This window comes from Cryptomeria japonica, chromosome 10 (assembly GCF_030272615.1).
Source record: "Cryptomeria japonica chromosome 10, Sugi_1.0, whole genome shotgun sequence".
Lineage (NCBI taxonomy): Eukaryota > Viridiplantae > Streptophyta > Pinopsida > Cupressales > Cupressaceae > Cryptomeria > Cryptomeria japonica.
In genome coordinates, this window is record NC_081414.1 from 173,532,209 (window position 1) to 173,556,658 (window position 24,450).

Genomic DNA, 24,450 nt, shown 5'->3' on the forward strand with positions numbered 1-24,450 from the left:
AAATCCGAACAGCCTGAGGTCAGCAGAGTCCTGAATTTGTGTTCAAGTGATTAAGAGTCAAGACAAGTCATGTCGTCTTCGAAGAACTCAAACATCTTCAAATTGCCAAGCAAAACCCCGATGAGATCAAGCATGGAATCACGTTTTTTTTCCTAAATGCCTGAGTCTCCCGAGCCATCTCCAGTGTTAATATGATTCCGAAGTATAAGTGGCGCTTTCCTCTCATTTGCCAAAGTCCCGACTTTGCAAATCGAAGGCACAAATAAAGAGATCGTGCATTCTATGCAAAATGTCCTAGTTATGTGCTTAAGTTAAAAGACGTTCAAACAATGAGAATATCACACGATTTCTCTCCAGAATCCCAAATTTCTTAGGGCGTCCAAGTTCAAAGGAAGCAAAAAGTAATTCGTGCATTTTGCCTATATGCCCGAATTTGCTTAGTTCACGTTTTAAACTAGAATACTGACAAGGAACCTCAGAAGCCAAAATCATGCAAAAGGAAGGGGTTTTGGCTATTTTATTCATTTTGTGAGAGACAAATTCGCAAAGTTCAAATCGGGCAAATCCTCCATGAAGCCCGAAAGAGAGCTAAGTTCACGAAATGGCCTCTGAGGCCGAAAACCACTTAATGCTCTCAAATCGGCCTCTAGGGCCGAAAAACACAAAGGCCCCCTGAAATCGCCATTTGCTGGTTTGCCCGAGTTTGACAATAGATAAACAAAGAAGACAAGGTCGCGTGAAAACCCCTTCTGGGCCGAAAATCCAAAGTATCGCGCCATTCCCCAACGCAAACTTAAGGCTCCAAAATTCATCTTAGAGGCCGAAGTCTTCTTTAGGTCGAAAGCCAAGTCTAAAAATCGCCCAACATGCCGAGAATGAAAGAGGAGTTATTCAAAACGATAAATTGCACATTCTCCTTAAACAGGCCGAAAAAGGTCTAAGTTCGCCAAATAATCTCAAATGCCGAAAATGAGAATAGAAACTTAAAAGAGTCTAAACTCACATAACATTGTTTTAGGCCGAAATTTGAAATAACCTTCAAAATCGGCATTTAGGCCGAAAATTCCCACATTCCCACAACTCGCAAAGTAAACCAAAATCGCGACAATCTTCAAATGGGCAAAATCGTGCAATTTCCCCAAATAACCCGAAAATCTCATCAAGCAAAATGGCGAGTTTATGAAAAGGGGTCAAAGGGCCGAAAATCTCGCAAAAGGGCTTGAATGGCCGAAATTGCAAAGGGAGATGTTTTGAAATAAAATCACTAATTTGCCTGAAATTGTCATGGGGAGGATAGAGTTCGAAAATTGGGAAGGCTTACAAAATCGGTCTAGAAAACTGAGAAGAAGGCCGAAATCGCGCAAAGGTACCTTATTGAGTCGAAAAACCACAGATGTTAAGCTCACCAAATGAAGCTTCAAATGGCCTAAAAATGCTAAGTTCCCAATTTTTCAAAAGGGTTCCGAGTTTGTAAAGTGACCATAATAGATTGAAGTTCGAAAGGAGTGGCTTTAACTTGAAATTTAAAATCTCACAAAGAGCTTCTCAATCTCGAACTCTATTGAGTACAAAGCCCGATGTCGCTTTAAAATTTAATGTTTGTTAAGTCAATTTATTTAATTTTTCAAATTGATTAATTCAAGGTGAAATTGATTGCTTGCAGGAAAATGACATCAAGAGGAGCTAAATTGACGATCAAAGCCAGGGACTGAAAGCTGGAGAAGAAGATGCAGGAACGCGTTGCAGGAGCACGAGATCATAACCGAGCATTGGGAAGCGTGTAGTTGAACCACAGAGTTGAAGTCCACCACCGAGACCCAAAGACCGAAGAACTTTCAGATTGCAACAATTATGCATTCTCAGAAATGCACATCTGGAAAGGTATTCCAGAAATTCATTTTTAAAAACTGAAATTGTTTCAATGTAAAACTGCCTGTGGTCCCACTCAAGATATTTTAAAATAGAGGGGACACAGGTCAATTATGTCTATCTGCCAAATTGACCGAATTAAAGCCAAATAGTTATAGGTAGTTGAGATAGTGGTTGAGAGGATAACTGAAAATTGAGTGGGCATGGGTTAAAGCTGCCAGTTTCTAGAAGGCAGATTGCAGCCCCTGGATGTAGTTGATCCTGGCCACCAGTTCAAATTGTAAATTCTATTAAAGGAAAAGGCCTTTCTCTTGTAAAGGCTAGATTGTTAGATAGTTAGACTCTAGTTAGGCTATTAGATTTCAGCTAGAATAGGTTAGATTTTAGTGGTAGCATAGAGATGCTGCAAAAATTGTTGTAATGGCAGCTGAAGCAAATATATGAACATTGAAGAATGGTGTTTATTGTCTTTGTTTTCTTCTATTTGCATGGTTTCTTTCAACATTTTAGATGGATCTTTCTGCTTTGGGTGTGTAGGTATTTGATGGATTCACTCTCATATAATTGAGGATGTACTGATTGTATGTTCTTGTGTATGGTTAGTTTGAGCCTTTAATTGCGTTTAGTTCAATTGCAGGTGTCCGTTTGAGCTGCGCAAGAATTGGGTGCTTACCCATGCATTTGCAGTCTGGAAATCTTCCAAGTGCCTCTGAAGATTGCACTGTTCCTGTGAGGTTGTGAGCCATTCTGGCCAAGCAGGGATTGTTTTTGTTGAATCCGTCTACCTGTATACCAGCCTTATTAATTTTAGGTTTCCTAAACCCTCCTCTTTTGCTTTTATTTGCCAGTTCGAGAATCAGATACTAACCAGCTTGTTGCAAAGCGTAAGTCCCCTTGTGTGCCCAGCGGAACACATCGATCACTTAGTTATCCTGCAGTCAAGAACTGACATTTGGAACCTTGAGGTTGTCCCCATTGATCAACTAAAACAACATTAGGGCTTCCTTATACATGAGAGGATTGGATACTCGGCGAGATCATTCTATTTTGCGTTTGCCGGATAGAGTTGCAGCGATGCGACTTTAGCCACGTCAACAAAATTGGTGCTAGAGAGAGGGCAGATATGATGAATATCTGAACAGCTAAACCCAGATCGTATCAATCCATATTTGTGAAGAGTAACCTTAAAGCCTTTTTTACCCTCCTCGCACAACAAAAGTGGCGCTAGAAGGAGGGCTAGTCAGGTTCCTTGCAGCAAGTTGAGTTTATCATACCCTTCCAATGCTATATTTGGGATATGCTAGATCTCTTTTAAATCGAAAAAATCAAAAAAATAAAAAATCTAAAAATACCAAAATATTTCTGAGTCAATATGTATGGTCGGCCGCTTCATGAAGACTGTCTGTGGTTCGAAATTTTCCAAATTCAACAAAGGCTAAGTTTGCAGCTATAACCCAGGTAGCTTCTTGAATTCACATCTGTAGGTTACTGTAGAATTCATGGTATAGCTGAGCACGATGAGTTGAATTGCTTGGCGTTTTTGTCAAGAGTCGAGTTAGCACTGCAGGGGCAGATATTCTTTTGGGATATCCCCAAATTGGAGGAGATTGTACAACCAGATATCCCCATTTCTCCGTCCAGCATCGAGGAGTTTACACGATTTAAAGATCGGGTCGAGGACTAGTTTGGTCTCGATGAAGAGTTGTGCTTGGAGAGCGTGCTGTCACCTTGGTGTTGCAAAATTCACCGCACCCCACATTCAGAATTTACTTGCTCGCTATGCATGGAGGCGGTCAGTCAAGTTAAAGCCCAATATGGATTGTCGGAAGAACCAAAAGAGCCCTTCACCAGGAAATTGTGGAGTGCCTACCTTGTTGCAGATGAATACAGAAGATCCCAACATCAGTGCAGTGCCACCCTCCCCGATGATGAAAGGATGGAGTTGCAAAGTGTTGAGCACGATGAGCCAATCAGTCAGACTGTGGCAGCAAATAATTATGTTGTGCTTGCACCAAAAGAAGATGTGACAGTAGGTGACTGTGTTGTCCCTGAACTTGAAGAGGACAGGGCTGAAGAGGATGTTTTGAGAACGATTCAGTGAGCTCGGAAGATCAGCCCCAAGCTAAAGAACAATTCGCAGCAGCCCCGCCAATGTACGATACAGTCTGAGAGCTAGTTGAAGACATTTTTAAGGACCAATTAATCAAAGAATCCCTGCAGTTTGAAGACATGTTGACAGAGGTGTATAAAGACACATTGTTCATACAATTCGAAGATGCACCGACAGATGAGCACCCCTCTTTCCTGAGTTCGAGTTCGGTTTTGAGATCGATTTTTAACCTGTACCACCCGACAAAGAATTTGATGCTGATTTGCACGAGCCAGACGCAATCAAGATGCTGCTTTTGCCAAGAATACTTTGTTTGCGAGACTATTATCAGTGGCAGGTTGATTATCTAAGGGAGATGGTACAGTACCGTTGTTGGGTCCAGTATTCCATGTTTTCTTTTGGAATCCTTGATTGTTATTCCAAAATCCTTGATTATTACCTTGATAATTTTGATTGTCTCTCTGTTAATTTTGATTAGCTCTTTGGTATCCAAAAGAACTTTGACCTTTATAATTTCCTTGGGTTGACTGATAATTTCTTTGCATATTTTGTATTTGATTGTTTTGATTCCTTAAATATCAAATATGTGACCTCAGTTGACAATTTCTTGACTTGGTCTATCAATTCTTTCATTTCGTCCTTCTCTTCTTGAGTTTAGACTGAGGTTGTTGCATTTTGAAGATATACTGGCTGTGGGGGTGGTGCTTGAGAAATAGGCCCTCTTGGGTGAAGAACTAATGGATTGTTTGGAGTAGGAACCAGATTCATTGCAGGAGTATGCTGAGTCAAAGCTCGATTGATATCTTGAATTTGGTTTTGAGCAACAAGAATTCCCAAATAATTGAGCGGCCTTGAAGTAGCACCTACTCCCAAATCATTGCTAATTGTAATTGCTGTAGCGTATGCTTCCTTCAAATTTGCTTGGATTGGATTCTTTAACTTTACAAACATAGTAGTAAGATGGTCTAAGGCTGCGTAATATACTTTTAGTGCTGCAATATTATCCAAGTTGTAGGGATCTTGCAATCTTGTATAGGCCTTGTGGAATCTACTATTGAATGTGTTGATTGGTTTGTGCGGCTGTCTTTTCACTTCCATGAATTGTCTATATAGATTTGTCGGTGAAACTAGTGCTTTGAATTTCTCTAAGAAAGCATCCTTCATTTCTTGCCAGTTGTGGATAGAGTGGACAGGCAGATGGATATACCAATACGAGGCTTCTTCATCAAAAGTATATGGGAACAATCTACAGGCGACATCCTCATCTTGAATATCTCTGTTATGGAGGAGATCTTCAAAAATTTTAATATGTTCCTCTGCAGTGTGGCTTAAATCACCACTTCGAAACTTGGAACAAAATTGTTTCGGGTTCTTTGGCATGTTATGATAAACAGTAAAGGACTTAGGTGATGCATTTGCTGGACGCCACACCATTGGAACGTTCGCCTGATGTACTTTTGCTTGAATTTGCTGAGCAACTGGCGGCGGGGATGCTGGTGGGGATACTACTTGAAATGGTGTGACTTGCATTGGAGATGTGTCAACTTCTGAAAGTGGGACTTCTAGCAGTAGGACTTGTTTTCCTTTGGGTATCTCTTGGAATTGAAACCTCTGTGTTAGGAGTTTGAAACAAGCTTGAAATATGGAACAAACTGGAAATATCTTCTTCAATAGGTCTCTCTTCTTGTGACGAAACTTCTTTTTCACTTGTCGCGACTGCTCTCTTCCTTTGCTTTATTCTAGTAGAAGATTCTAACTCTACAAACTTCTTGGATGAACTTGGAGCTGACCTTAGGACTCTTTGGAACCTGCCCAGTGAAGGGGAATTTGTGCGATCCAACGTGACTTTGCTTAATCTTGTCGAGGTGGTGCAGGATCAGGTTGAGGAGCTGGCTCAACGGCTTGCGATGGTAGTTGATGTTGTTCTCTTCATAATTCGACGTCAATATGATCAACAATTTCTTCTTCTTCCTCACGAATAAAGCACATTCGATGATAATCAGCGTAGCCTCTTTTTTCTTTACATGCTAAAGTATACAATTCTGTAATGACGTTTTCTTGTTCGTCGTTGAGAGTTAGGTTCGGTTGTACTACAGGATCGGGATCTCTACTAGGTGGAGGAACCATTGGTAGTCCCATTTTTCATCATTTCTTTGATTGAGCGGCTGATTTCAAGGAAAATCGTCATATATCTCTGTGAACTTGTTGGTGAAGGGCCAAGAATCTTTGTTCCTTCAAATCTTTCTTGATTTTTGCTTCAATTTGGTGACCTTTCTCTTCTTCTTCGGAGATAACGCAACTTGCTTGTCTGAATTGAGCGTGGTTTGTCGCCGATTTCCAAGCAAGCGAACGCAATTGATTGGTAATGTTCGTTTGGTGTAATCCTGGTTCTGGTTGCTCAAAAGGTATGTCAAAAGGAAACTCATGTGGCAACACCACATTGCTTCATGCCTACTATTTCAACTTGTAAACAACTTGTTTCGTTGTTTCTAGCCCTCCTTCTAGCGCCAATTTATGTTGGTGGACGTTTTAACATCTATCGAACACTTAGAATAAAATACCACAAGGATACTCTATCCTCTCCTGAACAAAATCACTACTTGTTTTCTTGCAATCTTGGCACAAGTAGTGATTTTGTTCAAGAGAGGATAGAGTATCCTTGTGGTATTTTATTCTAAGTGTTTGGTAGATGATAAAACGCCCACCAACACTACCCTCATTCACTTTGAACTGTTCTACCTCCTATCACTGTTGTAGAGTATGCCAAAAATCAGTTTGCTACTAGTCTAGTTGAGGGTACTTTCCATGATTAAAGGTATCAATTGGTTGATGATTTAATACATTATAAAGGTAGAATCTTCCTTGTACCTGATTCTAAGTTCAAAAAGACGGTTCTACAATCATTTCATGACATTCCTTTGGCTGGTCACCAAGGGTATTTTAAGACATATAGGTAGATTCGTGAGATATTTTCATGGAAGGGACTCAAGAGTGAGGTCCTTCGCTATATCAAGGAGTGTCTGGTCTGCCAACAAAACAAAAATGAACACACTTTTCAAGCTGGTTTGCTGCAACCCTTACCTATTCCTGATCAGAAATGGGAAAGCATTTTGATGGATTTTATAACTGGGTTACCAAGGGTGCAAGGGAAAGATTGCATACATGTTGTCGTTGACAGATTGACAAAGTTTGCACATTTCCTCGCCATTACCAGCTCTCTTACAACAGCTCAGGTTGTTGATTTATTCTTTAGAGAGGTGTTCAGATTGCATGGTTTATCAAAAACCATTGAGTGATAGGGATAGCAAGTTCCTAAGCACTTTTTGGCAGGAGATCTTCAAATTGAGTGGTACAGTGCTTACTCCAAGCACTAGTATCATCCTCAAACTGATGGGCAAACAGAGATTGTGAACAAATGGTTGGAGGGATATCTCATAAATTATGTTTCAGAGCAGCAAAAGGCTTGGGAAGATGGCTTCATTTGGGAGAGTATTTCTATAACTCTTCCTACCACATGTCAATCAAAATGTCACCTTTCATGGCTTTGTATGGATATGAGGCATCAAGCTTTGTTGATTTGATTTTTGGTGATAGTATGGCCCCTCTAGCGAGCGATATGTTGTAACAGAGTCAAGACATTCTGAGGCCTCTGAAGAATAACCTTCAGCATGCACATAATCAACAAAAGTTATATGCTGACCAACAACATTTGGAACACATTTTTGAAGTTGGTGACATGGTCTACTTGAGATTCTAGCCCTACAGACAGTCCACTCTTAAGAAGAGTGGGGCAGAAAAGCTCAAGTCACATTTCTATGGACCTTTCAGAGTTATCAAGAGAATCAGAGAAGTGGCTTACGAGTTAGAATTACCAACTAGCAGTAAAGTGCATAATGTTTTCCACAAGTCACACCTCAAGAAAGCACTTGGACATAATGTAGTGGCTTCACCAGATTTGCCTTCGTTGGATGAGGGACAATTGTTTCTGATTCTAGAGACCATCATTGATTTCAGGGAGCACACTCTTTGAGGAGAAGATCTATTAAGGAATATTTGGTGAAGTGGAAGAATCTTTTGATTGAGGATGTCACTTGGGAAGATGAGCAAATTTTGCAACATCCAGCCTTGCGTTTACTTGAGGACAAGCAAACTTGGAGAGGGCGGATTGTAATGTCCCCTTTCCAGCATTAGTCTTTTTGGGTGACTCGACCTATTCCGAAGGCTCGTAGGCTAACTAGAGACAGAATTAGGGTTTCTATCTTTGGGGAGGTTTTTAGGGGGTTGTTTGCAGGAGTCTAATAGTTTGCTCTCTTGGTCTTTTTGGGTTTTCAGAGAGTTTCAGAATGGTGTGACATGCATTTCCATCAGAGGAGATTTTTGAACTTACTATTTTTAGTAAATTTTGACGGCTACCTGGTTTGTGCTTAAGAGGTTTTTGGAGTTACTATTTTTAATAGTATGCTATTTTTAGTAAGTACTATTTTTAGCAGTATGATAGAACACTTGGTTTCTATTTCTAGCAGTTTAGTCTGAGTGATGGCTTATTCAATTCTCTTGGAATTCGTCTCTGGAAGGTAATATCTGAAGTGATTTTATAATTTCAAGTTGCTTTTTGACCCCCACGCCTAGGCTCAATGACTTTAAGTTATTCTTAAAAGAGATGGGGTCATCCAACTTGGGAATTATTAATAATTTTTATTAAGTTATTTGTGCACATGAAATGGGAAATAAAATAAGGTAAAACTTTAAATCCCACATTGGTTGGAGAAGAGGGTCGATCCCTTTGAGAGAGCTATAAAAGCAGGTTTGAGAGGCTCATTTGGGTATGCTATTATTTTGATAATGAAGTGCTGTTGAAATATTTTTCACTCTTGCTTTGGGGTTGAGTGCCTCCTAGCTTCTTCTAGTTTCAAGTTTGAAAGATAACTCCTAGCTGATTGTGGTGCAACTTCATCTAGAGGTTGCTAGGGTATTCCAATGGAGATTTCAGTTTTGTGAATTTGATGTTTTCTAACTAGTGTGAGTGAAGTTTGCTTGGCTTTTGAAGTGTGAAAACCCTCTATGCTGATTCAAAGTTATATTCCTATCGACTGGAGGTTTGATTAGATTTTTGTGGGTACTGGCTCGTTCTTTTCCTTGGATGTGGGCGCTCTTATGCTCACGGTATCGTGACTTTTGGTGGAGATATTGATTTTTTCTGTTGGCCGTACCATCTTGCCTGGGCTACATTGGGATTCGTGCCATATTCATGGTTGCTGGTTTGGGACTTGGAGTGGTTGGAAGTTGGACGCTTAGCCCTTATGATGCCTTTGCTTTTAGTTTGAGCTCATTTAGAAAAGAATCGAGGAAGTTATGAACATTTGAAGCTTTCCGATGTTGTTGGTTGGAAAAATCAGTTTACAGCTGTTGCATATCAGATTGGGTATTGTTCTTCTAAACTCTTGATTTTCACAATAAATTATCAGTTTTGAGTTTAGGATTGATTCTCTAACTTCATGGATCATAGTAGCAATGTTTTCTCATGATGCTTCATTGTTAGCTTTATTGCAGGGTGTTGTTATAGTAGTACTAATCAACGTTCTTTAATTTTCAAATTTGAAGGTAACCTTGTTACCCATTGAATAAGTGGAAGTGGATGGTTTACTGCCAAATTCATATTCTGTTACTTTCCAGCATTTGTTATTTACACTCCCGTTGACTAAGTGGTCGAGTTTAGTTTTGTATTGCCCGTTGATAAGTGGAAGTGGCTGGTTATATCACCAAGTTGTATTCCCTTTCATTTTCCAATTGTTTTTCCAATCTATTATCTAATATTCTCGCAGAACAAGTGGTTGAGTTTGCTGGTTTTTCTTATGCTTTTGCTTTAAACTTGGAAAAAATTAAAGGGATATTTCACAATATAGTCATTAACTAAATAAATCAGCATCAATATTCTTTTGATAGTTTAGTTGATATGTTTAGAACACAAAGGAAAATGTATAGGCCTGAATATGTGATACAAAGGAAATGATGCATTTATTTAGAATAAGACCAACAATTTTCCAATCATATCAAGCTTGAATCTAGAAGGCATACTCAAAGGTTTGCTCCAATTAGACAACCTTTGGGAGCTGAGAGATACAAGCAATTGAATTATTTTAGTAGCTTAGATTTTTCAAAATGTGATTCCAAATGAAATAAGAGGAAAGATACAGAGGTTCTAAGATAATAATGTGGCTGTAGGAGAATAACATTTGGGGAATTGGCCATGTCTACTTTTCAATTTGGAAGACTAAAAAGAGCTCACTCTGCAATTTTCAAATTTTTTGAAGTCAATGTCTTAGGGTTTGGTTCATGGAGCTGCTAGGTGGGGGGCCTAGCGAGCTTCCTCATCCACTGTGGTTTTTTCTATGACAACAAAGGTTGGAGCAAGAGGGAACATGTCGTCCTCTTTGTCGGCTATTGGTCAAGACCTTGGGAAGGCTTTGATGCCCCTTGCTTATGGCCTTGACTCTTTTCCAAGGAGGACCTTGTCTCCTATGTGGATAAACTGATCGTAGTCAAATCCCCGAATATGGCTAAGTCAGGGGTTTTGGATCTTTTAAAAGTCTCATGTATTGTGGAAGGGTTAGAGATGGTAGTCCTTGACAACGTAATGAATGAAAAGCTATTGTTGACCTTCATCTTTCCCTAGTTTGTAATTTTCTTGTATTTCATCCTAATATTGATTAGGTAAGGAAATGGGCTGATTTAATTTGGAAGCTTAAGGGTAGTGGAAGCATTAGTGCAATGGCTAATTTCGTTTTCCTTTTTAGCTCTGTGGTGTATGAAGATTTCATTAAGGTGCTTACTGGTGATGGGCCTTTGATAAAAGTTATAACAATTCCCTCTCTATGTAAATGGAAGCCAGGGTTTGATCTGACGACATATTTGGTTTCGGTGGTTCCAACCTGGTTTTGTCTTTTGGGTCTACCTTGATGAGAATGTGATTATGTTGAGAAGGGGGGGAGGTTTGAATCAGTAAAATGCAACGTTTGCCAATTAAAAACTTTATCAATCATAATAACGCCATTAACTCAACACCAATAATCATGCACATGAGAAGAACACAATAACATATGAAATTTATGTGGAAAACCTTTGAGAGAAAACCATGGCAAATTACTTGCTTATATAATAATCTCTTACAATAAGTTTGTAGGCTCCAACCTAGAGGAGACACCAATCTCCTTTCTTCATAGGCACCAACCTACTGGAGACATCAATCTTAGTAAGAGACTCCAATTTGTTCTTCTTGAAGGCACCAACCCCCAACACAAGTTTCCACCTTGAATGTTGTTTCTCCAATGGATGATGAACAATTACAATCTTCTTGACAAAATACGTCTTCTTCAATAAATGATTGACTCTTTCTATGTCTTCATAGAATCTTCTTATTATTCTCTCTATAATTACCTTCTTGAATTAATCATAACAAGTATGCTTGGATGATAAATTTTAGTGCATACCTCTCCTCCTATTCTCATGATAATTTCCACATTTGTTTCCTTCATATATCTCTCACATTTATTTGCTTCTTCTTTAAAGATCATCATATAGATTCTATTCATTCCCTTATCTTCTTGTGAATGTCCACTTCAGTGGATGGTGAACAATCATATTTGGATAAGCAAGTTCTTATATTCTTCTCTATAAATCTGTCATAAATTTCTCCTATATATCTGCACAATCTTCTTCTTGATATCTGCAAGATCTTACTATATAAATCTGCATAGATCTCTCTTTCATATTTGCCCAATCTCATTCTCTGTGACTGTAAGATGATCTTCTTTATCTCAGCATCAACACTACATAGTCCTCCAACTATATCTGCATATACTTATCTTCTATATCATCGTTAATCTCTCTTCTATCTCTTCGTATGCAGATCTGTATATGTCTGATTGATATTACCCTCTCCAAACTTCTTGGAGAAGCATGCTATTTAAGATAGATGTCATGTTGTTTCAGTTCATCAGTCTTCAAAACCATTATGCTATGGTTAGAATTTCGTATTGATCTCATTTTGATACTTTTTGCAACTTGGGCAAATAATTAAATAATTATAACTTAAAGTGTCCCAAGGCGGATAAATTATAAAGGTAAATAAGATATAATTATATATTAAAAAGCATTTTAAGTTGTGCCTTAAGAGGGGATGCTTAGGCACATGGGGGACATTCGCTTTCATAAAAGATTATTTAATTTAAAAGAAAGAAGCTTTTGGATGAAAAAAGAAATGATTATCTTATTTCTCCTAGAATTTTATAACAGGAGTTTAAGAGCTCATTTTGAGGTTAGACATGATATAATATTTGCTGATGCTTTGAGAGAACCTGTGTTCATCTCATATTTTTTTGAAGATGAAAACTCTCTTGAAAATAATGATTTCAAGGATAGAAAACCCCCTAAGTGGTCTTGGTGGTTTCATATAGGAGCCACATATAATATCCCCCTTAATTTTTTTTTGATTTAATCACAATTCACAACCAACACCAATCACCCGTTAAGGTTAGATAATGAAAATCAACACTGCTGAAAGGTAACCCTTTCACTTTCTGATCACCGAGAGCCCAATATAGGAGGGTGAGAGCATACGGTGTCAAGGGGATCGTTGGCTCAATAAACTGCTGGAAATGAAATCTCAAATACAATACTGGACGGCAAACCAACCCCTTTCGCTTATCCAGCGGGTGTAAGAACTTCTACAACAGTATGGCGGTAAAACCAACCAATTGAAGATTACAAAACTGAAAGAACAACAATCACTCGACCACTTATTTAGCGGGAGGACTGAAAATGAAATAACAATCAACTCAACCGCTGATTTAGCAGGAGAACAACATTACAACAAATAAAAAGGCGGCAAGCCAGCCTCTTCCACTTATGTAGTGGGACTAAGAGAGACAATCCGAGTAGATAGCTGTTAGTACTACTAATCAGCTTTACAATGCCAACATGGATTATCAGAATTACTAGAAATCACTGTCCAGAACTAGGCGGCAAAGCCAGCCTCTTCCACTCATGTAGTGGGACTAAGAGAAATCAAGAGAAATTGCTGTTAGTACTACAACCAAGACTCCTCTCAGCACACCAAAAAACTCACACACTTGAAAACCAACCTCAATCTTGAAGAATTGAATCTGATATGAATGAACAACAGGCTGGAAATATAGGCCAGCAACATAAAATCCCCACAAAACACTTCTATCTCACTCCCAGCACACTCAAATTAAACACACCCCCAAAGACTCTAGACATACATCGACTAGTGCAGAACTGAGAAAAGGGCACTAACAATTCAGAAACAACATAACACGCAACCCAAACAACTCCCAGCAAGGGCATCTGCAACATAAAAATACGACTTGCAATATAAAATCCAAGACTCTGAAATATTCATCGAAAACTTTCAGGATGAATCGCCCATGGCATAGGAATTGATGTAGCAAACACCCAGAATGAGCTGACACACACACACGAAACTACAAGTGAAAACACACTTCAGTGACATTGGAAAACAACAACCTGGAAACACACTACAACACTCCCAATAATCAGAAATCCATAAAACTTCATCTTCATTAAGCTCAATCTGCTCCTTTGAGTGAGAAATAGTCACAATATTCAGCTAGGGGCTATCTTTCAAGCTCGAAATTGAAGGAGACTAGGAGGTAAGCATCCCTCGAAGCAAAGTCTGAAATGACTTCAGCAACACTTCGTTATGATAAGCAATAGATAGTTTCAAATGAAGGCCAAGGCACTTATTTATAACCTTCTCCCAAATCGAACCTCCTTTTCCCTCCAATGTGGGACTAAACAACAACATTCAAATTTACTTTAATTTGTGTTTCATTTCACTTCATTTCATTTCCTCATCAAATTGCCCAAGGAATAATAATATTTTATTTGGCAACAAATACATTATTCCCTCAAGTGGACGCCAACTTTAGCCAATGCCAAAATAACACTAAGTATAAACCTTTTTAATGAGAATTTCCTCCAAAGGCGTCCAACCATAAGTTATAAAATTAAATTGCATTTTGGCCCGCCCATTATGAAGGTAAAATATTGCGCCAAATAGACTTAGGATAAAAATATTATTTCTCCTTTCCAAGTCGTCCAAGTCTAAATAAAATAAATATAAGGCTTAACCTTTAAAATATACCTTCAGAAAAATATCAATAAAGTGTGTTATGGGCGTCCAAGGCAATAAAGTGAATTATTTCATAAAATTAACTTATTTCTTTCTAAGGCATTTCAGCAACACTTTGTTATGATGAGCAATATATAGTTTCAAATGAAGGCCAAGGCACTTATTTATAACCTTCTCCCAAATCGAACCTCCTTTTCCCTCCAATGTGGGACTAAACAACAACATTCAAATTTTCTTTAATTTGTGTTTCATTTCACTTCATTTCATTTCCTCATCAAATTGCCCAAGGAATAATAATATTTTATTTGGCAACAAATACATTATTCCCTCAAGGGGACGCCAACTTTAGCCAATGCCAAAATAACACTAAGTATAAACCTTTTTAATGAGAATTTCCTCCAAAGGCGTCCAACCATAAGTTATAAAATTAAATTGCATTTTGGCCCCCGCTTTATGAAGGTAAAATATTTCGCCAAATAGACTTAGGATAAAAATATTACTTCTCCTTTCCAAGTCGTCCAAGTCTAAATAAAATAAATACAAGGCTTAACCATTAAAATATACCTTTATAAAAATATCAATAAAGTGTGTTATGGGCGTCCAAGGTAATAAAGTGAATTATTTCATAAAATTAACTTATTTCTTTCTAAGGCATCCATATAAATAATTCACTTATAAAATATTTTTCCTCAACCATGAAGTCACCCAACACAAGCTCAGACTTGCCAAAATAGCTCCAAAAATGCTAGAAGACCAACTGCTCAAATTGACCTGCTAGAAATAGCCATCTGAACTGACCCACTGAAATGTTGCTAAAAATAGCACTTACTAAAAATAGCATTCTGCTAAAAATAGTAAGTGTTTCCAAAAGAATTTTAACCACATTATGAGTAGCCGTCACAACTTACTAAAAATAGTAAGTTCGGAAAAGTCTTCGGATTTGTTTACATGTCACACCATCGCGAGGCTCTTTGAAAACTCAGAAAAATCCAAAAAAATAAGTTGTCCTCGCCCTACTTACTAAAAATAGTAAGTTTGGAAAAGACCTTAGATTCAGTTGCATATCACACCATCGTGAAGCTCTCTGAAAACCCATAAATAATCTAGAATCAGAACTATAAAACTCCCACACGCCAGCCACCAAAATTGCCAAGGCATCCTCCTAGAAAATATGAAACCCTAATTTATGCCTCCGATTGACCAACGGGTCTCGGAATTGGCCAACAGTCCCCAAAACAAACTAGAGCGGAAAAGGGGACATTACAGTCCGCCCTTCCCAAAATTGGTTGTCCTCAAGCAATGCCACCACAAGCCCAGAAAGTTTGAAACTGATCCACACCAAAGAAATTACGATCCCAAGGTCCTATGTCCGTCTTAGGAAGAACTCACCATGCCGATGTTGTGCCACTCTGATCACATCAGTGAAAACACCACGCCAAAACTGTACTAACCTCCCTTGTAACTCCAAAATGTTACCATCCATGATACTCAAATTGAAAGATCTTGAAGGACTGAAATCAATCTCATGCAACATCTCATGCCCATAAAGCTCTGAGTAATCAATATCAAAATGCCACTGTCTATCACAAGCCTAGGCGATAGGAAATAATGTCTACTCAACTCACAATTAAAGTCCACAACATATCTCCCCACGGTGTCAAGCAGAGCCATGACTGTAAATGTGACTTCTTCAAATCTTCTTGCAAAGAGGACAGCATTCCTTTGCAAGAGCTCAACATACTCATATCTGCACATGAATCTACTATGCTTCCCCAGAATTATTCTGACAAAACCATGGAGACTTCTAAAAACTCTTACCATTCCCACTCCAAGAACCTTAGAATGAAGAACCAAATAAACCAAAGGTTTGCTGTCCCAATAATAAATAGGAGAGAAGGCATAAGGATAACCACTAGTTAGAGCTTGAACACTTCTCATACACGGATTTAATTGCCCCAACTCGCTACACCTCTCATCTGAGACCATAAACCTACTCTGCCAGGAGAATGTGAAGTCTGAAAAAGAGTACACCAGCAGCCCACCAAGTCTAAAATGATTGACTTGAGATTTGATTTTAGGAAAATCAGCATCCCAGAAGATGAACAACTGCTGCAACACATAAAATCGTCATCCAAAACAACACATCTACTCACGTCCAAGGCTGGAAATATCCTCTCTAGTGACTCCAACTTCACATAGAACCATCTTTTGCTCATAATATCTTCCCAATCCACTAGTTGATGAGCAAAAGGAACCATCAAATGGCTGGTAAAGAAGGGAACAACACGATCATGACTGAAAATTTGTTCCTTATCCCTCCAAAGATCCTTCTTTCCACATGTACTAAGCTCGCTCCATCAGATCATGTTGACGATCTTGAGCTTGGATACCCAACCAAAAGTGATTTTCAACACACTGAAAAGAAAGCTCAACGCATCCCCACGTGCTAGTAAGGACCAAGTGCATACTTAAGAAATTGATGTCTCCTCTAGTGAACCCTTGAATCCTAACCATGAAAGCTTTAACAACATTGGACTATGGAACAAATGTTGTTCTCAAATCCATCTCCCAAAATGGACTTGTATGAGCCTTATTATCGTTCAACTCAAGGAATAGGTTATCAAGCATGCAATCACCATGTTCTGGTCCTTCTTTCTCCCCTACTTCACGAGTAACAAGTCTGAAATCTTCACTCCTTGCTGCTGCAATGAAACCTTGTACGGCAACTAAACTGTGTTTCGACAACACCCTGATGTCAAAGATGTTGAAATCATCTTGATTCAACACTTCCCAAGTGGAGTCTTCATCCTCAATCCCACTTATGCATTCAGTATCAAGCAGCCTCGAAAGATTACTCATCACAAAACGTGGCACATCCTCATGGTTTGACATCACATCATCTATACATTGGAAACCATACTCAATCTCATGTTCAGTCACTTCACCTCATGTATTATCATCCATCACAAAGAGAGAGTTATCATAACTTTTCTCAATACCCACTTCAAAGAAAGGGTTATCAAGAACTTGGAAGCCATCCCACTCATAAGAATACATAGATGGTGTACTGCTGATAGGCTGCAAGAAAAACTCAAAACTTTGTCTCTTGCAATCGGTGGTCCCATAGCTGCTCCAAGACTCTTGTCTAGCTCCACCAACTAGCTGAAAATGCTCAATATCATAATAAGGATTAGACTTCACTAATTCTTCGAGCCTTTGATTACAATCAAAATTTCCATTCTTGTCTTCAACGACTCCTTGGTTGCCCCTAGTCTCACACCCCACATCATCCACGTGATGACATTGCTCAACACCAAGATGATGATCAACTTTGTGCACTAATAAATCTGATTTATGTTCAAGAACACCATCAAACCCTTCAATATCAAGAGCCTTACAGACTTTTAAATCTGCTTCCACCTCATTGTCACTTTGATCAAACAAGAAGGCAGCCCCAAGATCAAGTGTAACGTCACCATTGTTTGCTGATATAGAATCCTCATCAAGTTCCATTTCATCATTCGGATCAAAGGGAAATTCATCTCACATGATCTCCTTGTCGTCCTTACCTGCCTTCACACTTGGATCCCAAATACTAAAAAGCTGATTACTTTGCTCTGTTAAAAAGTGCTCACCATAGCTCCAAGTATCATCCAACTTAGATCTTGAATCTTCTCTTGGTTTCCACACATTGTTATTTTCACCAAGTGCAATGCTAGAACCAAGTGATGTTCCATTTTGCCACTCAAAAAGTGGATTGTCATATGTTTTCACTATACCCATCTCAAAAAATGGGTTATCATTGGAAACCACAAACTGATTTCCCAAAGAAAGTGAACTGCTGCTATGATGAATACCAAAATCAGAATCTTTTTCATATCTTTCAACAGTGATTCCATGGCTGCCCCAAGTCTCATGTACCTCCTCTTCAAAGCTTGTCTCATCATCATTTTTAGCTAATTGGTGAACAACATCATACTCAACAAATCCTAAACTATGGTTTGACTCCTTGCTAGGATGAGGTGAAGGTGATGAAACAATGCTAGACTCAATTACAGGGGAACCAAAAGAATTCAAATCTCCTTGTGGCTGATCTATTAGCTGGTTCTATAATCTCAATGACAGTATCTTCTTCAATCTTCATTTTCTCTTCCTTTAGAAGCACACGAGTACGTTCAACAACATCACTAGCTCCATAAGAAACATTAAGGGCTTCATCATGCACAACCTCAAATATTGATTTTTCTTCTTCTTGAATGACAACCTCATCAATGGTAGGTGCATGCATCACCAAAGAGCCTTCATGAAGCACTATCTCAAAGTTAGGTGTCAAAGCACCAACACCATCATTTGTCTTTGTGTTAAAGATATTATTTTCAGACTCTTCCTTATGTTTGGATTTTGCAAGAACCTTTACGAACCCCATTTTAATATTTGGATCCTTCATCAAATTAATCAATCCTTGCATTAACTCACAAATAGACTTATCTGTAGTAGACATTCTTCCAAACTCCATAATTTGTCTCAAAGTTAGGTGTCAAAGCACCAACTCCATCATTTATCTTTGTATTAAAGATATTATTTTCAGACCCTTCCTTATGTTTGGATTTTGCAAGAACCTTTATGAACCCCATTTTAATATCTGGATCCTTCATCAAATTAATCAATCCTTGCATTAACTCACAAATAGACTTATCTGTAGTAGACATTCTTTCAAACTCTAATATACAACCAAAAAACCACGACCCACTAGGATGGCAGGAAGAACTTGTGCTCTAATCAACTGAACACACAGGCTGGCAGAAAAACCAGCTTTGACACCACTATAATATCACCCTTAATTTTTTTTTGATTTTATCACAATTCACAACCAATACCAATTGCCCGTTAAGGTTAGATAATTAAAATCAACACTACTGAAAGTAACCCTTTCACTTTCTGATCACCAAGAGCCCAATATGGGAGGGTGAGAGCATACGGTGTCAAGGGGATCGTTAGCTCAATAAACTGCTGGAAATGAAATATCAAATACAATACTGGACGGCAAGCCAACCCCTTTCGCTTATTCAGCAGGTGTAAGAACTTCTACAACAGTATGGCGGTAAAACCAACCAATTGAAGATTACAAAATTGAAAGAACAACAATCACTCAACCACTTATTCAACGGGAGGACTGAAAATGAAATAACAATCAACTCGCTTGCTTGTTTAGCGGGAGGACAACATTACAACAAATAAGAAGGCGGTAAGCTAGCCTCTTCCACTTATGCAGTGGGACTAAGAGAAACAATCCAAGTAGATAGCTGTTAGTAATGCTAATCAGCTTTACAATGCAAACATGGATTATTAGAATTACTAGAAATCATTGTCCAGAACTAGGCGACAAAGCTAGCCATTTCCACTTATGCAGTGGGACTAAGAGAAATCAAGAGAAATTGCTATTAGTACTACTAACCAGCAATACAATATGCTTTATAATAGATATTCAATGCTCAAAACCAAACCAACAACTGCAACTCAAAACCAAGACTCCTCTCACCACACCAAATAACTCACACACTTGAAAACCAACCTCAATCTTGAAGAATTGAATCTGATATGAATGAACAACAGGCTGGAAATATAGGCCAGCAACATAAATCTCCACAAAAGACTTCTATCTTACTCCCAGCACATCCCAAATTAACTCTAAACACACCCCCAAAGACCCTAGACATACATCGATTAGTGTAGAATTGAGAAAAGGTCACTAACAATTAATTCAGAAACAACATAACACGCAACCCAAACACCTCCTAGCAAGGGCGTCTACAACAAAAAAATACAACTTGCAATATAAAATCAAAGACTCCGAAATATTCAACGAAAACTTACAGGATGAATCGCCCGTGGCATAGGAATTGATCTAGCAAACACATAGAATGAGCTGACAAACACAAGAAGCTACAAGCGAAATCACACGTCAGCTACAGTGGAAAACAACAACCTGGAAACACACTACAACACTCCCAAAAATCAGAAATCCATAAAACTTCATCTTCATTAAGCTCAATCTGCTCAATCTGCTCCTCAAGTGAGAAACAGTCACGATATTCAGCTAGGGGCTATCTTTCAAGCTCGAAACTGAAGGAGACTAGGAGGTAAGCATCCCTCGAAGGAAAGTCTGAAATGATTTCACCAGCACTTCGTTATGATTAGCAATAGATAGTCTCAAATGAAGGCCAAGACACTTATTTATAACCTTCTTCCAAATCGAACCTCCTTTTCCCTCCAATGTGGGACTAAATAACAACATTCAAATTTCCTTTAATTTGTGTTTCATTTCACTTCATTTCATTTCCTCATCAAATTGCCCAAGGAATAATAATATTTTATTTGGCAACAAATACATTATTCCCTCAAGTGGACGCCAACTTTAGCCAATGCCAAAATAACACTAAGTATAAACCTTTTTAATGAGAATTTCCTCCAAAGGCATCCAACCATAAGTTATAAAATTTATTTGGCCCCATCGTTATAAAGGTAAAATATTTCGCCAAATAGACTTGGGATAAAAATATTATTTCTCCTCTCCAAGTCGTCCAAGTCTAAATAAAATAAATATAAGGCTTAACCATTAAAATATACCTTCATAAAAATATCATTTAAGTGTGTTATGGGCGTCCAAGGTAATAAAGTGAATTATTTCATAAAATTAACTTATTTCTTTCTAAGGTATGCATCATGCTTTATAAATAATTCACTTATAAAACATTTTTCCTCAACCATGAAGCCGCCCAACATAAGTTCAGACTTGCCAAAATAGCTCCAAAAATGCTGGAAAACCAACTGCTCAAACTGATCTGCCATAAATAGCCATCTGAACCGACCCACTGAAACCCTGTTAAAAATAGTAGTGCTAAATATAGCACTTAGTAAAAAGTAGCATACTACTAAAAATAGTAAGTGTGTCCAAATGTATTTTAACCACATTCTAAGCAGCCGTCACAACTTACTAAAAATAGTAAGTCCGGAAGAGTCTTCGGATTCGTTTACATGTCACACCATTGCGAGGCTCTTTGAAAACGCAGAAAAATAAGTTGTCCTCGCCCCCACTTACTGAAAATAGTAAGTTCGTAAAATACCACAAATTCAGTTGCATGTCACACCATCGCGAAGCTCTTTGAAAACCCAGAAGGAATCCGGAATTAGAACTGTAAAATTCCCACATGCAAGCCACCAAAGCTGCCAAGGCATCCTTCTATAAAATAGGAAACCCTAATTTATGCCTCTGATTGACCAACGAGTCTCAGAATTGACCAATAGTCCCCAAAACAAACTAGAGCGGAAAAGGAGACATTACACCACAACTACATTTGCAAGAGAAGTATTTACATTATTTTTGAAAATGTATACTTTGTTGTGTTTTGGATTTGTTTAAGGGTTCGATGATGTTTTCGAGAAATTTGAGAGTTTCCTCTGAAGACCTTGATGAAGTTTTTGTTGGCATAGGCTGTACCTTCCTTGAATGCAGGGTATTGCATCTTAGTATGTATTCATAAGCTTTAACCCTACATTCCAGTCGTTCCATGGTGAAATTGCAGGCAGCATAGTTTCCAATGTGAATGATGGACCATTGAAGGTTTTGAGGGAATGTTCTACCTATTAGCAGGTTTTATCATGCGGGATAGGGGTGTGAGAAGCTGGGTATGAACTGCCCTGTTTTGCATGCTCAAAACTTATCCTTTGTTGATGCCTAGAGTAGGGTAGATCACATGGAGCATCTGGAAGATGGAATTTATTTTTGCCTGATAATTTAGGAGCATAATTGTTCAGTGAGTTGGGTGTGTGCTGTGCATGTTTATGAAAGATTTCTGTGTGGTTAAGTGTTGTTTAGACATGATTTACAATGAATTTCCAGTCACAATAGTTTTGTATCAGTCGTAGGATCTGTATGCAGTGATTTGGGTAGCCTTCATTAGTGTTACCACCAATATTTCAGTCTTATCTTCAATCTACACTTGTTGAGCACTGAGCAGCATATTTTGCATGGATGGTTAATAAATTTGAGCTGATTCATTGTATTTGCAGAAGTATATATTTCTGAGCAGACTTTTATATCAGTTCTATTTCAGCAGTTTACTTATGATATGTTGATTTTTAATACATGTTGAAATTATCTTGTAATACCCTAGATGGTAGTACTGGCAATGGTTTCATCCTTCTACTTCAATGTATTTGCACACCCCACTAAATAAGTGGAAGTAGCTGTGCTTGTGTGATTCCACTCTGCTGAATAAGCAAAAAGTGACTGTGTTTGTGTAATTGCACTCCACTAAATAAGTGAGAAGTGATTGTGCTTTTGTAATTGTGCTCTGCTTGATAAGCATGAAGCGTGTGTGATTTTGTAATTGGAAGCTCCGCTAAATAAGCATCGAAGTGTTTCCTTTCAGTTCTTGCATTAGCACCCTCCATTGAACAAGTGTAAGCCTAGTTGGATTTGCCACCTTGTGTGCTCAGTTGATTTGATCATTTCATTTGCTGCATTCTAGTTCATTGGGTGTGGTCTTATACACCGTATGCTTTGACCTTCCGCATCTTGGGAATTGGGTGACTAGAAAGTGCTAAGGACATTATTGCATTGTAGCTTAAATTCAGTTAAAAAACTTCAAAAAAACTAGGGGTGGTTATGACACACATGTCAATGAAGGTTAGCGTTTGCATAATGGATTGTATAATAATGATTGGTCCAAAAGACCAAACAATATGATAGACAAATGACTTCCAAGCAAGGGACTCTAAAGCAACAAGAGAAGGAAACCCAAGACATTTGGGAGGGACTAATTTTTTCCCTTTCACTCTCAGGTATTTTGTCAAACAGAGTTTACTTGATAGTTTGAATGCACAGTTTTCAGATTTGTATTCAATGTGATGCCAATTTAAGTTTTCCTTGTTTTGAGAACATGGATATTCATGCATTTAAAATGCAAGGGAAATAAGACTGAACTGAGACTAGATTCTATTGTTAAACTTGCGTAAAAATTTCATTAAATGAACAGTACATAGCTAAAAGTAATTCTTTTCTGTGCTAACCTTTGGTTGCAACATAATAAGATTTTAATTGCCCAGAAATGTCACCAGCAACTCATTTACTGGTATTAATGCTTGATAGCAACAATAGGAAGATTAATTTTTACTCTTGTTTGCCAGGCACTGACAGTGACAGGAAGATTACAAACGCCAGCAACCTTACTCAAAGCTCAGTCTAAGTTTAATCAACATGTTCCAATACAATGCCTCTGTTGCAGAATCAAGGTTCACAATACATCTGATTATAGCAAGTGTAATTTTTGCATAAACTTGAATTCCACAAGCCTACCAATGACTCCAACTGTTACAACAGATTGCATAATTGACAATAATAGTGAGATGAGCATAGAGGGCTGTTCCCACTCAAAATACCTTTAGATTTTACTCAAATTAGAACAATATTCTGCAAATAAAATGAAAGTAGCGACCATAAATATATTGGAAACCAGAAAAGGCTCAGTTCTCCCACATCCAAACTGGGAAAGCAGCTTTTCAGGCCATAATACTCAATCATGCGATCCGACAAATGTTGGAATGCTAAATTAATTCTGCCAAAGACTGTCGGCACTGACCGACCAGCCTCATGCAGGTCCACCTCACCTGTCCACTGTTGATGTCAATCTTATCCTCTACCTAGCCATATCTTCATGAGCAGTCCAACCCTATCTCTACCCACCTACCCATGATAAATGTTGTAGCAGAGAATTCATAATTTATTGTTCTATAAATTAAATCAATATGAATGCAATATCAGAGCTCCTTTGTGAGTTTCTCCTCCGATCCATGATTTCTTTCAACACAGAGGAATCAAATGCTATAGCTGTGCAAAGGTATAAGCCACTGCTCTTCACCAGGTGAAAGCTGATATAAACATTCAAAGCATTTGTGTTTCATTGGGACTTCGCATGAGTGGTCTTGCATTCAGTCTAGTGTTCGTTCCTTGATTGATTGGTCTAGCATGTAGTATCTTGGACAGAGCGATAGCTGAAATCCAATCAAATTTTTTTTTTGTAATCACTTGAATCCTAGCTCTTTCTAATCACCAAGTTTCTGATGTTGGCAAGGTGAAAGCTTATGGAGACTAGAATGAAGACAATGGAATTAAACTGAAAGATATTGGCAGTTAGTTGACCAATTTATAATAGTAGTGAAATCATAGAATCGATCAAGGAAACATGAATGAGAGTGATAACACAAATTTTGATCAAGCCAGACTGGTTGAATACAA

General features: G+C 38.2%; 1 long non-coding RNA gene across 1 annotated transcript in view; it reads left to right on the forward strand.

The window, feature by feature from the left end:
• The window catches only part of LOC131858699 (uncharacterized), a 44,307-nt gene extending 20,308 nt beyond the window's left edge, over positions 1-23,999 (forward strand). Inside the window, exon 2 of the long non-coding RNA XR_009359043.1 lies at positions 23,343-23,999. This is a non-coding gene — a long non-coding RNA (uncharacterized LOC131858699). The remainder of the gene's footprint in view (positions 1-23,342) is intronic.
• Positions 24,000-24,450: the final 451 nt, after the last annotated feature.